Genomic DNA, 15,392 nt, shown 5'->3' with positions numbered 1-15,392 from the left:
CAATAATATTTATCAGAAGCCTAAGCTGCTCATCATAAAAAGAGATGTTCAGTATAAAATGAGTGGAAAGGCTCTCTTCCTCTTCGGAGGCGGAGAGCCCGTTTGCGCAAACGTCCAATAAACCCTCTTGCTAATTGCATCTGCCTGTCTGGGGTCTGAGTCTCTGGGGCGTCCGCCGCGACACGTTGGCACCAGTGAGCCAGGGTCCAACATTTGGGGGCTCGTCCGGGATCCGAGACGCCCCAGGCTCAATCCTAAGACCGGTAGGAGGTAAGACCGAGCTCGCTAAATGTCATATCTGTCTCGTCCATTTGTCTGACTGGCCGGGTCTGTGCCGGGTCTGTATTGTGCCTGCAGGACGCTGTACTCTGTATTTGGACCAGCGGGGGAGGCAGACGTGCCCTGAGACCCCTGGTCCCCCTCCGGAGTCGGACTCCGGAGTGGTCTGGAAGAGGAAGGGAGCCCGGCACTCCCTCCTCTTCGGGGAGGGTCGTTGTTGGCGACCGCTCCCATCTGAATCTGCCGCGCCAGTCCTGTCATTCGTGTGTGTCTGTTCATTCTTTGTCTTTCTGGTCCCGCTCCGGAGTCGGACTCCGGAGTGGTCTGGAGGAGGGAGGGAGCCCGGCACTCCCTCCTCTTCAGGGAGGGTCGTTGTTGGCGACCGCTCCTGTCTGAATCCGCCGTGCCAGTCCTGTCATCTGTGTGCATGTCTGTTCTGTGTCTTTCTTCCTGTCCTCTTCCTCCCCGCTCACCTCTTCTCTACACCCGCGGGGCAAACTGTAACCACCCCTTTAAGCCTCGCTCTAGATCACTGGAAAGAAGTCGCCGGCCGAGCACACAACCTGTCGGTCGAAGTCAGAAGACGAAGATGGGTCACCTTCTGCTCCTCAGAGTGGCCGACTCTCAACGTCGGGTGGCCCAGGAATGGAACTTTTAATATTGATATTATCTTGCAGGTGAAGGCCCCCGTCTCTCAGCCAGGACCCCATGGGCACCCTGATCAGCTCCTGCAGACTCTCCTCACCACGGAGGAGAGACCGCGCGTCTACAGAAAAACGTCCCGGGGGCGGATGGGAGGCCGACCCAGCTGCCTAATGAAATTGAGGACGTTTTCCCCTTGGTTCGCCCGACCTGGGACTACGACACTGCTGCTGGTAGGGAGCGGCTCCGTCTCTATCGCCAGGTACTCCTAGCGGGTCTCAGAGGGGCAGGGTGACGCCCCACCAATTTGGCAAAGGTACGTGCTATAGTGCAGGTTTTCTGGAAAGATTAATGGAAGGCTACCATATGTATACTTAGAGAGAGAGAGGAGAGAGAGAGAGAGAGAGAGAGGAAACGCAATAAAGAACTGACTGGGATACTGGCCACCATAGTACAGGGCTCAGGGCAGAGTAAGTCAGGACAGAGTAAGGACCTGGGAGACAAGAAGACCACGGGTTGAACGAGACCAGCGTGCCTACTGCAAGGAAAAAGGACATTGGGTTAAAGATTGTCCAAAGAAGGGCCAAACGCAGGGACCTAAGAAGCCCATTCCCGTACTGTCCCTAGAGGATGAAAATTAGGGATGTCAGGGCCAGGAGCCCCCCCCCCCCAGCCTCGGATAACCCTTAAAGTGGGGGGGTCAACCAGTGACCTTCCTGGTTGCTACGGGAGCTCAACATTCAGTTTTAACTGAGGCAGAAGGACCCTTGAGCTCTATCTAGAAGATGCATTCTTTTGCCTAAAGTTAAGCTCTCAAAGCCAGCCTATTTTTGCCTTTAAATGGAAAGATCCTGAGACGGGATTCTCAAGACAACTCACTTGGACAAGGCTACCACAGGGATTCAAAAACTCCCCCACCTTGTTCAACGAAGCCTTGCATCAGGACTTGGCAGAATTCGGAGTTGGCCATCCGGACCTCGTTCTCCTGCAGTACGTGGATGATTTGCTCATAGCGGCTAAGACAGAACAGGATTGTGTAAAAGGTACAGGGGCCCTGCTCGAGAGACTGGGAGGACTGGGGTCTAGGGCCTCCGCCAAAAAGGCCCGAATAGGCCAGAGACGAGTGACCTATCTGGAATATCTCCTGGAAGGAGGCCAGAGGTGGCTGACAGAGAGCCGCAAAAAGGCTGTAGCCCTGATCCCAGCACCCACTGATGCCAGAGGGCTACGAGAGTTCCTCAGCAGTGCTGGGTTCTGCTGCCTCTGGGTACCCGGGTTTGCAGAGCTGGCGGCTCCCCTATATCCTCTTACGAAATCCAACACCCCCTACCACTGGGGAAAGGAGCAACAATTGGCTTTTGACAAAATAAAAAGGGCCTTATTGACCGCCCCTGCCCTGAGCCTCCCAGATGTAACCAAGCCATTTGCGCTATATGCTGATGAACACCAAGGAATAGCCAAAGGGGTCCTAACTCAGAAACTGGGACCCTGGAAAAGGCCCGTGGCATACTTTTCAAAAGAAAATTAGACAGAGTGGCTGCAGGATGGCCCCCATGTCTCCGAATAATAGTGGCTGTGGCAGTCCTGGTAAAAGACTCAGATAAGTTGGCCTTTAGCCAACCCCTCACTGTGGTGGCCCCCCCACGCCGTAGAGACAGTCATCCGCCAGCCCCCGATCGATGGCTCTCAAACGCCCGGGTCACCCATTATCAGGCCATGTTACTGAATTCTGAGCGGATACGGTTCGGAACGGCTACATCCCTAAACCCGGCCACCTTGCTTCCAGAAACCGAGTCCCCCTCCCTGCTAATGCATGACTGCCACCAGATCCTAGCCGAGGTCCATGGCACCAGAGGGGACTTGACGGACCAGCCTTTGCCAGATGCTGAAGCAACCTGGTACACCGAGGGGAGTAGCTTTCTACGAAATGGTGAACGTAAAGCCGGGGCGGCCGTGGTAGATAATTCACTGTCTGGGGCATCAGCGAGGCAACGACCCAGTAGCAGAGGGAACAGGATGGCCGATGAAGCAGCACGAGCCGCTGCACTAGGCCCACAGGAGGATGGACAGAAGCCTTCCCCACCAAACGGGAAACTGCCCAGGTGGTTGTCAAGAAAATCCTAGAAGAAATTTTCCCCTGGTTTGGACTGCCCAAGGTAATAGGGTCGGACAACGGCCCCACCTTCGTCTCCCAGGTAAGTCAGTTGGTGGCCAGATTACTGGGGATAAATTAAAAATTACATTGTGCATACAGACCCCAGAGCTCAGGGCAGGTAGAAAGAATAAATAAAACAATTAAAGAGACCCTAACCAAATTGACATTGGAGACTGGCACTAGAGACTGGGTCCAACTCCTCCCTATGGTTCTGTTCCGAGTCCGGAACACTCCCGCGCGCCATGGGCTAACTCCTTACGAGATTCTCTATGGAGGTCCCCCACCAGTGACGGACTTGCTAGACTCTGCTATTGACCCTCTTGCTAACACTCCCGGTTTACAGGACAGGCTAAAGGCGCTCCAGATTATCCAGCGCCAGATCTGGAAACCCCTTGCAGCTGTCTACCGCCCCGGAGACAACCCGTTCCAGATCGGTGACTCCGTCTACATCAGGAAACATCAGTCCAGGGTGACTGGGATTAGACCCATGGAGGGGATGTGGCACGCCTGACGGAAGGGCCATGCTAAGCACTCTTCCCTTTTATGTCTATCTCGGGTACCACAGAGATCGCAGGCTAAATCCCACCTGTGGAAGAGGGGAATACTTCTATTGTAAAAATTGGGGGTGTGAGACTACGGGGGACACAGGATGGGAGGCCCTCCTCCTCCTGGGATTACATCACTGTCAAGGCTAACTATACTCACCCAGAGTTACCAGGAACTCTGCAACACTACCGCCCCTATTTTAGGGACTGACTCTTACCTGGAGCCCCAGCCGGGAACTTGGTGGGCATGCAACAAAGTCCTCACCCACTGTGTGTCACCTAAGGTTCTAAATAGCTCAAACGACTTCTGTGTCATGGTGCAGATCATACCCAGGGTGTTCTCTCACCCTGCTGAAACTCTAGAAAATCAGTATAATGAACATCCCACCCGTTTTCAGCGCGAACCTGTCTCCCTAACCCTAGCCGTTATGTTGGGACTAGGGGTCGCTACTGGGGTGGGTACTGGCGCGGCTGCTCTGATCCAGGGCTCACGACATTATTTAGAACTCCAGGCAGCTGTAGATGAGGATCTACGGGCACTAGAGCAGTCCGTTTCTAAGTTAGAACAGTCCCTCACCTCACTTTCAGAAGTAGGACTCCAAAACAGGAGAGGCTTGGATTTACTATTCCTGAAAGAGGGAGGACTGTGCAGCCCTGGGAGAGGAATGCTGTTTCTGTGCAGGCCATTCTGGAGTCATCAGAGACTCCATGGCCAAACTCAGGGAAAGGTTAAATAAAAGACAAAGGGACCAGGAGGCCCAGCAGGGCTGGTTTGAAAGCTGGTTTAATCAGTCTCCCTGGCTGACCACCCTAATCTCTACCATTATGGGCCCTCTAGTTATCCTGCTCCTGCTGCTAACTTTCGGCCCCTGAGTCCTCAACTGGCCGCTCCAGTTCGTCCGAGAAAGATTGTCCATTACCCAAGCTCTGGTACTAACTCAGCAATGTCGGGCCCTCCAAACTGAAGAAATAAATGTTCCCTAAGATTTTAAGGTTAAAATCAGCCCAAACAAGAGGAGGGAATGAAGAAACCTCCCCCCTTGTAAGTAGGGCCAGCCCTAATCCAGAGGCAGCCCATCCAGGCGTCTTCCTGAAATTTTAGCAACTAAAAGCATTCTGTTTACAATAAGAAAACCATTTCCCCCCACACCCTGATTGGAATGTCCCTGAATAGGTTCATGTTGACCCTCTGTGAAATCAATAACCTGAATGCTATGCGACTCCCGAGGTTCTTTTGTCTTTAGGCGGTTTTTTTTTCCCTTTTGCCTTTAAAAGATACCTGTAATTGCTAATCGGGGCTCTCTTCCTCTTCGGAGGCGGAGAGCCCGTTTGCGCAAACGTCCAATAAACCCTCTTGCTAATTGCAAAAAAAAAAAAAAAAAAAAAAAAAGAGTGGAAAAAACAATGTTATAAAATAATAATCATATATTATTTCATTATATAAATTATATCTGTAGAGTGTCTTGAAGAAGGTGAATCTGAATGTTCTGAGAGTTATTTTCTAGTGGTAAAAATGTGGGCTATTTATTTAATTTTTGTTTTTGCTTCTTTGGCTGTCTCAGACTTCCCACACTTATATATATATAACTTTGTAACCTGAAAATAATAAAATTTAATTCCCAGGCAAAATGTTTGCTGTTTATAGCTATTAGGAGGCTAATAGCTATGATATTCTTATATCAAACTTCCAAATAAAGTATCAAAGAGTCACCAAAAAAATACAAAAATTTATGTCAATGCACATCAAACAAAAATTAAATCGATAGCAATGAATTATGTATTAGAAACTGAAAAATTTCAACTAACTGAAACACTCAAGGGAATTGAGGCAAAAATATCCAGATCTATATAAGTACCAATTTTGACCTGGCATAACAATAAAAAGAATGGAATTGATGTAGTTTTGGAATATAGGTGATTTTTGGTGGGGTGAGATCAGGAGCCAATGACCAATAAAGAATTCTTGAGACGTCTTTGGTACGAAATGGTGGTTTTATTAAAGCATGGGAATGGGACACATGGACAGGAAGAGCTGCTGCCCCTGGCTTCTGAGGGGTGGTTGATTTGACACTTGGGAGTTGGGGAGGTAAGGAAAAGGTAGGTTTCAAAAGGATTTTCATATGCTAAAGAAGACACTCAAGGATACTAGAGGCCTGCCATTATCAATTTAAGATTGTTTTTCCTTCTAGCAAGGCATTTACATTAAGACAGTTGGGAACTTCCTGGAGGAATGTCACACATATCCTACCCAGAAGTGGCCAGCTGGGATGGTGGTGATGGTGGTGGTGGTAGTGGTGGTTGCGGGTTGTGAGCTTGTGCTTTGTCCTCAGCTAGCTTTCTTTCTGTCTTCAGAGTGAACAATTATTATATATGTACTATCCTGAACAGTTACATCTGTTAAACCATTTTTTTGACAGAGACAGTCCATATTATTTGAATAAACTGGTGGGCCTATGATTTGAAGTAAAGTCTGGATTATCAAAACCTCATGTCAATCACCTCCCCATAGTCATGGCCATGGGAGTTATATACAAAACTAGAAAAAAATGCAAACTAACAAACTCAATAAAGCATCCAACTGTCTCCATTACTTGGAAAAAGTTATTCTTCCAGGAACCACGTTAGTGTTTTCCCAACCCTCATTTTAAACCTTGCCCCAATTCAAATAAATGTGTGTAAAAGAGATATGTAATAATATGTTTGGCAGTTGATTCTGAGATGTTGGCCCTTTGTAAATGTGGATGGGAAAAACCTTCATTGCCTGTCTGAAAGAAGAACAAATCACAGGAGATTGTTGGTAGCTTTGTGTACTCATAAAGTAAAATACATACACACACACATTTTTTTACACCAGCTAAAAACGACAGAAGATAAAAATCTTTCAATCAAGTTTAATCAATAGTAGATTAAAATGCTTAAATATGTGGCTATTTCAAATCAATATCAAAAACACTAAATTCCCAATATATTGTAAAAGGAAATTTTTCCGTTTACATTAGCACTACCTTAGGAAATTCCAAACTGGGTGTTGTATTCTATCACAACTGGTTCTAACCTGCCATCTGACAGAACCATGTACTTTGGGCAACCTCAGTTATGCCAAACCTTTTCTGGACCTAACTAAAATAAACATTTCTGACCAATAAACAATGGTATTTGTTTCAACCAATTTTGTACATATATCTGGACTCATTCTGACATATTTAGAATTTTATTTTTTCCCCTTAATTGAGTAAGGGACAGGCAGGGCTAGGCAGGGAGAGACAGGTAGAAGACTCTGGAGGCGGTCTCATAAAAATCCCAAAAATGTGAAGATGAAAGGAAACCAGAGATAAACAAACCACACCATCCTATCCTAGGTGTCAGAGGTGGGGTCTTGTTATAATAGCTACCTGAGACCAACAAAAAATTACTGAATCCTAAAGAAAAAGTAAGCCATTAAGGATTTTATCTCTAGTCCTTAATCAATGGCGATATCAATAGAGATGTTAAAAGGATTTAGGTTCTCTGGTTAGGTTTCAATAAAAGCCCAACCCTACAAATATCCACTGGTAACCCTGTCAGTACACCTCTCACTTCTGAGAGCTTTTTCTGTATCCTTTCTTAATAAATTTCAATCACTCTACTCACTCTCCATTGTCCTTGAGATTCATTCTTTGACTCCATGAGATAAGAACCTAACTCTCCTGCTTCATTAATGAGTGATTTTTCCTATTTTTATTTTTCCTCCTTTTAAAAACATAATAAGCCCCTTGTTTTTACCTTGGCCAACTACTCTGTGAATTTTTTCACTACTCTGTGTTCTTTTCCTGACAAAATAAAACACTTTTTTCTCTTGATAGTCTTTGTTTCACATTGTAAGAGAAAATGTGAGAATAGATATATTATTTTTAAAATTGAATGATGATTAAACAGATTTAAGAAAAAAACCTATTAACAGTGAGACCAATAAAAAATGAAATAACGATTATTTCTTTCATTAATTCACATATTTATTTGACTCTTACCACCTGCCAGATTTAGAGTAAACATATATGAACAAAAAAGATAAAGTAACTTCCTTTAACTCTATTATCAATTTTAAATATGAAAAAAGCTAATGGAACTCTGGAATATGGAAAAATAGGCACTGTTAAACAAAATTTTAGATATATATTGGTGCAACAATTTGGAAAAGCAGTTTGATGATATGCAACAATAGCTTTAAGTTCTGTGTGTTTAATAATTTCACTTCCTGAGATTCTATCTATCTTTAGGTAATTGGTATAAAGACAATATGCAAAATTTTTCAATTTAGTTTAAAAATAAGAATTATGTGGAATCAAAAGATTACTGTGGAGGAATTGTACAGTAGATTATGATGAACTTGATGAAGGAACAGAAGGCTAGCTGAGGACAAAGCACAAACTGACACCCCACAAATGGCAACCCCCCCAGGAGGGAAATGTATGACATTCCTCAGGCACTATTGGGTGCACTAAAGCTAAGGGAAAGGGAAAACAAATAGTTAACTTACAGAGATCATAGTCCTATACACCTGAGTCTCCCTCTGTTAACAAAATGTCTCAGTGATTTACAAGAAAAAAGCATTTTATCAATAACCTAAGTTCCAGATGGAAACTCCCAACTGTCTTACTGTTAATGCTTTACTAGAGGGTAAAACAATCTTAACTTGACAATGGCAAGGCCTTCAGTATCTTGTAGGCCCTCTGTAGCATATGAAAGTTCTTTTGAAATCTCCCTTTTCCTTACCTCCCCCAACTCCCAAGTATACAATCTGCCACTCTCACCACCCTGGGGCAGAAGCTCTTCCAGCCTGTGGGTCCAGTCCCATTGCTTAAATAAAACCACTATTTTGCACCGAAAACATCTCAAGAATTCTTTCTTGGTTGTGGGCTCCAGACCTCACCCCACCAGCCTCACCTAGGTTCTAAAACTACATCACTACAACTATGATAAGGCAAGGGCAATATCAGATTAGGAAAATTTTGACAGCCATGTAACCCAAAACTTTTAAATTAGAACCAAGTAAGATACTAAGTAACTCTTCTCCCTTGACATAGCAAAATTACTGAAGATCTAGACATTTTGGATTTTGGTTCCCCTGCATTCCATATTTGGGGGAAACTACACCACTTTTAGTAGGAAAACATCTTAAATATTGAAACTATGAGATACTTTATGCATGTTACCAATACATCCTACATTTACAAATGCATTCTATATAAAACAAATGATACAATAAATATGTATTGATGTATTTATATAATTATTTTCTAAGAGCAGTAAGACAATAAAAAGTCCATAATGTTGTGGAGGCCAAGAAAATTAAGGCCATTCCACCTTAAGTTCAGTGTTAGCACAAGTACAGCCATCTCAGGCCCCTGTGAATAAGAGCTGAACTTTACCTTGCTTCAGTTAAGCTCCATATTTGAATGAGAACAGAGCTCAGGCCAGTGGCAGGAAGCCCCATATTAGAATGAGAACAATGCTCAACACCCATGGTAGAAAGTCCCATATCAGAATGAGAACAGAGCTTAATGCCCTTGAATGCCCCATATCAGAATGTAAACAGAACTTGCGAAATTCCTCCAACCCTTCTGGAGGTCCCCTAGACCAGCCCATAAAACTAAGCTGGAACCCACTTCAGGGTCCAAGTCCCTGCTCCGCTGTGTCGGGTATACTTGGACTCAAGCTCGAGCTTGTGTGTACCTGCATTGGTGTCGGCTCCTTGGTGGTTTCTCGGATTCGCAATCTTGGGCACAACAAATGTATCTGTGAATATTAATTTTGTGCTTTGTAATTCTTCTAAATATTGAATTTCTAAAAGCAATGTAAGGATTCTGACAGAAATTTTTGTTCATGACATTGAAAAAAAATGATATAGGAAATGCCATATTATCTCAAAGAGTGGATTTTTTTTCCTGATTGTTGTTTTTATGATACCAGAGCAATGAACTCCTGGAGAAGAGAATGCTTTTTATGAAAACCTTAAATTATTGATTGGCAAGATAAACTCAACTGCTCAAAAGTCCTTAAGGCAAAATTTGAGGAGAAAGAAAAAAAAAATCTGAGAACAGTTTTATAAAATACAATGGAGTATAAAATATAGTATTAATGTAAAAGAAAAGAAAAATGATGGAGCCACAAAATAGCTCACAAAAGGAAGTATAGGGATTAGGTAAGATACTTTTAGTATATATATATATAAAACAAATCTAAAATATAATAAGAGAGCAATGTGCAATACTCTGATGAATTTATATAATATTTATAATACACATGCAAAAATAAAGCTATTTCCAACAACGTATGGGATGGGTTTACTGAAGATACTATGTCATTAGATAAATGCTTAAAATTTTTTTCATCTTTAAAATCACCTAGATGAAAACAAAATTTTAAAAAATCAGCTAGATGAGCACTAAAAATTATTCTCATTAAAAAAGGCTATGATTAATTACTTTTATCTTAATTTTAAATTATTTTGTAAATAAATGTAGATGGAGTAATGCTATTTGGCAAGGATGCATACAATTCTATAGAAATCTATGTACTACTAATACAAGCATTATTGGTAAATCAACTGGTCAGATAGGTACTGAGATTATTTTCTTACACTATTTTAAAAATGTGTGCCAAGAAACATATATCTATAATTAAAATATGCAGCTAAATGGACATATTATTACAAAAGCCCATCAAAACCATCGTTTGAATTATTTCCCGACTTACCAGAAATTAAATGGTACTCAAATAGAGGTAGGCAATACTCCCTCTTTATCTGGAGGTTAAGAGTGACTAGTATTGTTTGCACATTTATCAGTTTTGGAGGTTATCATGACTGCAAAGGGTGAATGGCAAGCAATACTCAGAGGCCACAAATGCAAACTCTGTTCTAGGTCCCAAGGAAGGAGATGAATCACTAAACCAAAATGCCAATAATGACCTTGTTGATAACAAAATTAGCAAATAGAACTGATTCTAGTCAATTGGGATCAATGAAAAAATGTTATTAAAAAAAGTATCATATGTTTTAAAGTCAGGAATATGTGACTATAAATAATAATAATAAACATAAATAGGAAAAATAAACATATATAATACACTAGATTTCAGAAAAAAATACATTTAAAAAAAGTGGGGAAATACGAGGAATGGAACTATTTTAGAGAATCTACAGTCATAAGATCACAACAGATGGAAGATTAAAAATACTTGTTAGTGAAAACATTAGTAATTCATCAATCTTCCTCAAAAGGAAGACTTTACTTGTATTTTTTCTTCATGTTTGTGTCTATTCATATGTTATCCATGTCATCCTTGCCTCTCTAGTTCCAATTTAAATGCAGCTTTTCCCATTAAAAAATTACCTTTGATCTTTCAAGTAAATTTAGCTCATGTGTCCTAAAATATCTTATAATTTTCATCTATTGTTCATTCTACTAAATAAATGTTTATTCATGTAATAAATGGTTTGCTTTTTTGTTTTTTGCCTAAAATGTTCCAGGTGCTTTACTAGGCACTCAACATACATGGCAATCACAGTCCATGTTTTTGCCACATAAAACATCTACCACGTTGTCATGGGGCTTACCCTTTGCTTGGGAAAGTAGACCCTAAACCTATAATTAAAATCAACATTAGTGAGAGTTAGAGGAGATACTGTAGTATTCAGAATTTATAAAGAACTCATCAAAATCAATACCCCCAAAATAAATACATGTAGTTAAGAAATGAGCAGAAGACATGAACATACATTTCTCCAAGGAAAACATACAAATGCCTAACAGACACATGAAAAAATGTTCAACATCACTCATCATCAGGAAAATACAAATCAAAACCACAAGATACCATCTCACACCTGTTAGAAAGGCCAACATTAACACCTCAGAACCAACAGATGTTGGCAAGGATGTGGAGAAAGGGGAACCCTTTTTTGCACTGCTGGTGGGAATGCAAACTGGTGCAGCCACTCTGGAAAACAGTATGGAGGTTCCTCAAAAAGCTAAAAATAGAACTACCCTATGAACCAGCAATTGCACTACTAGGTATTTAATCAAAGGATATAACAATGCTGATTCAAAGGGCACATGCACCCCAATTTTTATAGCACCATTATCAACAATAGCCAAATTATGGAAAGAGCCCAAATGTCCATCAATTGATAAACAGATCAGGAAGAGGTGGTACACACACACACACACACACACACACACACATGAATATTACTCAGCCATCAAAAGGAATGAAATATTGCCATTTGCAATAACACAAATGGAACTACAGTGTATTATGCTAGATGAAATAAGTCAGTGAGAAAAAGATAAATATCATATGATTTCACTTATATAGAAAATTTAAGAAACAAAACAGATGAACATAGGGAAAGGGAAGGAAAAATAAAATAAGTTAAAAACAGAGAGGGAGGCAAACCATAAGAGACTTTTAACTATAGTGAAAAAGCAGGGTTGCTGGAGGGGAGATGGGTGACTAAATAGGTGATAGGCACTAAGGAAGGCACTTGCTGGGATGAACACTGGGTGTTTTATGTAAGTGATGAATAACTAAATTCTACTCCTGAAACCAATATTTTATGTTAACTAACTTGAATTTAAAGTTTAAAAAAAAAAGAGAAAGGGAGAGAGAGGTCCTTGGAAGTCTAAAGTATTTCCACTTAATCTATGCAAGGAAGCAAAAAGAATCTATGTACATAACTGATATGGAGCTGAAAAATGATGGATGATGTAGCATCAGCCAAGCAAAGAATAAGGATAAGTGTGCATGGCTGATTGGTCAGTGGATTCAGGAGGCCCAGGAGAAAGAGCATCATGCACTGTAAAAACTCCAGAAGTCCCAATGGTTAGGCTAGAGCAGAGTATGAGATGAAGACTGGAAAGTACTGAGATTGGACCAGAGCTGAAATCAGGACATGAGAGTCCTCTTAACCACCTGAGGAAATTGAATTTTATCCAAAGCCAATGGGAAGGCATTGAGGGATTTTATGAAGAATATCATATTCATATTTGTGTTTTATAAATATCATTATTTTCTTCTTCTGAATGATTTTTTTTTTGTAGTTTACTCATGAGATTTTGTAGGGTACACATCTTCAACTATCTTGAATGATTATCTGGAGAAAGAAGAACATCTTGCCTTTCTTTTTATCCTCCACTCAGACACTTGAGTCCCTGACATTTGGTACATTTACCAAATCAGAAATTTGGTAATTTGGATCAGAAATTTCTAATATTATAAAATACAAATTTATTTTCAGTTAAGTGGATTCAATTTTTTTTAAATAAATAAGTTGGAATGTTTTTATTGAAGCAATCTAAAATACTGAGAGCTATGAAAGGAAGTAGATTAAGGCTTTAGATGATAGCTGTGTTCAAACATTTAACCAGCTGCTTGTCATCTGTGTATGTGTCAGCTGTGCAAATCCAGTGGGCAGAAAAAGGAACAATGATTAGAAATTTCAAAAAAAGATAAATAAGCAGAATATGAGAATTGCCAAAAAACTTCTAAAATTTTGATTTTTTTGATAATAGCAAATGAACCTTTCAATCAGAATTATATAAGACATGTTAAACTTGATGGAAAGTTGAATGAGATGAACTGATTTTAATTTTCACTGTTAAGCTATCGTTATTGAGTTCATTTACCTATCAAAATAGAAAATTCTAGAGATAAACATTAAAAGCAATGTCACTAAGACCAAAACTATTGTAGCATATTCCAAATTATCTCCATTTCAATCTTTTGAATCTGTATATATTCATCTGTAACTCAATTAGTCTGCATCCTGCCAGGGAATATAAACAACATCAAACAGAGGGAATTCAGTATGATAGGTTGGTTAAATAGATGATAATGCTGGAAAGCTGAAATAGCAAAAGGGGAAATGGTGAAATAATCCAAAGATTAGTAACTCCAAGAAGCAGTTACCATTATGATGGCTGAGGAAATAATAAAGGGAGAAATGATGTTACTAGAACAAAAGAGCTCAGCTTTTGTTGATTTATATTATGGCAACCTGCAGAATATGAGTGGGAATACATTCTAGGGATGTATCTTGAAAAAATAGAGTATGTATTGTTGGATTGTGCCAGAATTGTTGATATGGCTACACTTCTCAGAGCCTCTGGATTTAATATGTTAAATCTGCTCTAATAATTTGTTTGCTTTGTTGACTGAAATCTGGGCTTAATGGTTGCCAACACTCAGTGAGCCTGAAATATCAAATTGTCTAACATAATATAGAGGGAAAAAATCCAAAAGCTTAGGGAAATAGGAATATAGAACTAGATGTGTCCTATGCCATCTGCTCTCTGATTATATAGCAAAAGAGGGCTGAGAGGACATTTCCTCCTCTAAGGCACTGGTAATAATGACTGAACAAAAATGGAGGGCAGTATCACTGAAGTGCACAACATCTTGCAGTCCAATTTACACAGTTGAACAAGATGGTAGAAATGGCCCCTTTGAGATAGGTTTCCTTTAACAGTGAGGACGAGGGATCCCAGAAAAGCAGATGATTGACAAAACATTTACACGTTAAGGAACAAGGGGCATACATGTTCCAAAATGACATTAGAAAAAAAGAAATAATGAGAATGTTTTGAATCTCACAGATCTTTGGCAAATGCCAATTAATTGCAGGATTCAAAGATTTAACTAGTTTGGCAATCTACTAAAGAATCACATGATCTATGTGACTGACATAAGCTCTGGAAGGTGGAAATCTTATCTGAATCTTCACAATAGACAGTCCCAACCTCTCACTCAGTTTTTAGTTTATTTGAAAGAGATGTCAATGCTTCTTCAGATATATAAATTATAAATCTTCCTCTAAGCTTCTCCAAAGGGACTTGCAATCTTTTCTATGTTGTTACCATGCATCATTAAAAAGGAAGATTTCATAGATTTCTAGACATTGACTCTGATTTTGACACTAGTACCTAGAAATTAAAAATGGCATTATGGCCCATTGTCCCCATTGGGGTTTATGGAAGTCAGTTCAAAAAGGTAGTTTTGGCTCCAGTTTGTCTTATACTGTGTCCAGTGTGTCTTCCCAAATATCTTATTGTTATGTAGACAGTTTCTAATAACATAGTTATGTTTAGAAACTGCATGAATACCCACATTTGGTTCTCATACTTGTGGGGTGAATTATGGCAGAAAAAATCCACCACTTGAAGCTTCTGAAAGTGTCTCTGGAGAAAGCATGTCACATCTCACGGCAAATTACCAAGATTAGTGCTGCTGTCAAAGACTTCAAAATGCAGGGCTAAGGATTCCTATCACAACTTTATTTAAATTGTTTTTTTTTAATAAAATAATAAAGAAATAGCTCTTTTACCTGTGCTGTAGGTGAATGGATCTTGAGGAATGATTGTGGAATAGTATAAACTTATACTGGGAATGACATAAATTGTAGCTGTTTTGTCAGCTGAGGCAAAATTTAGAAACAAGTCAATACAGCCTCTGGAATATACATGTAGTTATTGATTTAGCCTATATTTTTCTGGACAAAGAATGCTAAAGGTTGAATTGTGTCCCCAAATTCAGGTGTTGAAATCCTAACCCCAAGTACCTCAGAATGTGACTTTATTTGTAAATAGGCTTGTTGTAAATTTTGAATAGAATATGAGTTGAGTGGGCCCCTACTCTGAAATGATTGAGATTGTTATGAAAAGGGGAAATTCAGAGAAACGCATGCATGCAGGAAGAAAAACATGGAAATTGGAGTTATGTGGTCAGAAACC

Source organism: Vulpes lagopus, chromosome 16 (assembly GCF_018345385.1).
Source record: "Vulpes lagopus strain Blue_001 chromosome 16, ASM1834538v1, whole genome shotgun sequence".
NCBI lineage: Eukaryota > Metazoa > Chordata > Mammalia > Carnivora > Canidae > Vulpes > Vulpes lagopus.
Note: the sequence above shows the minus strand (reverse complement) of the source record.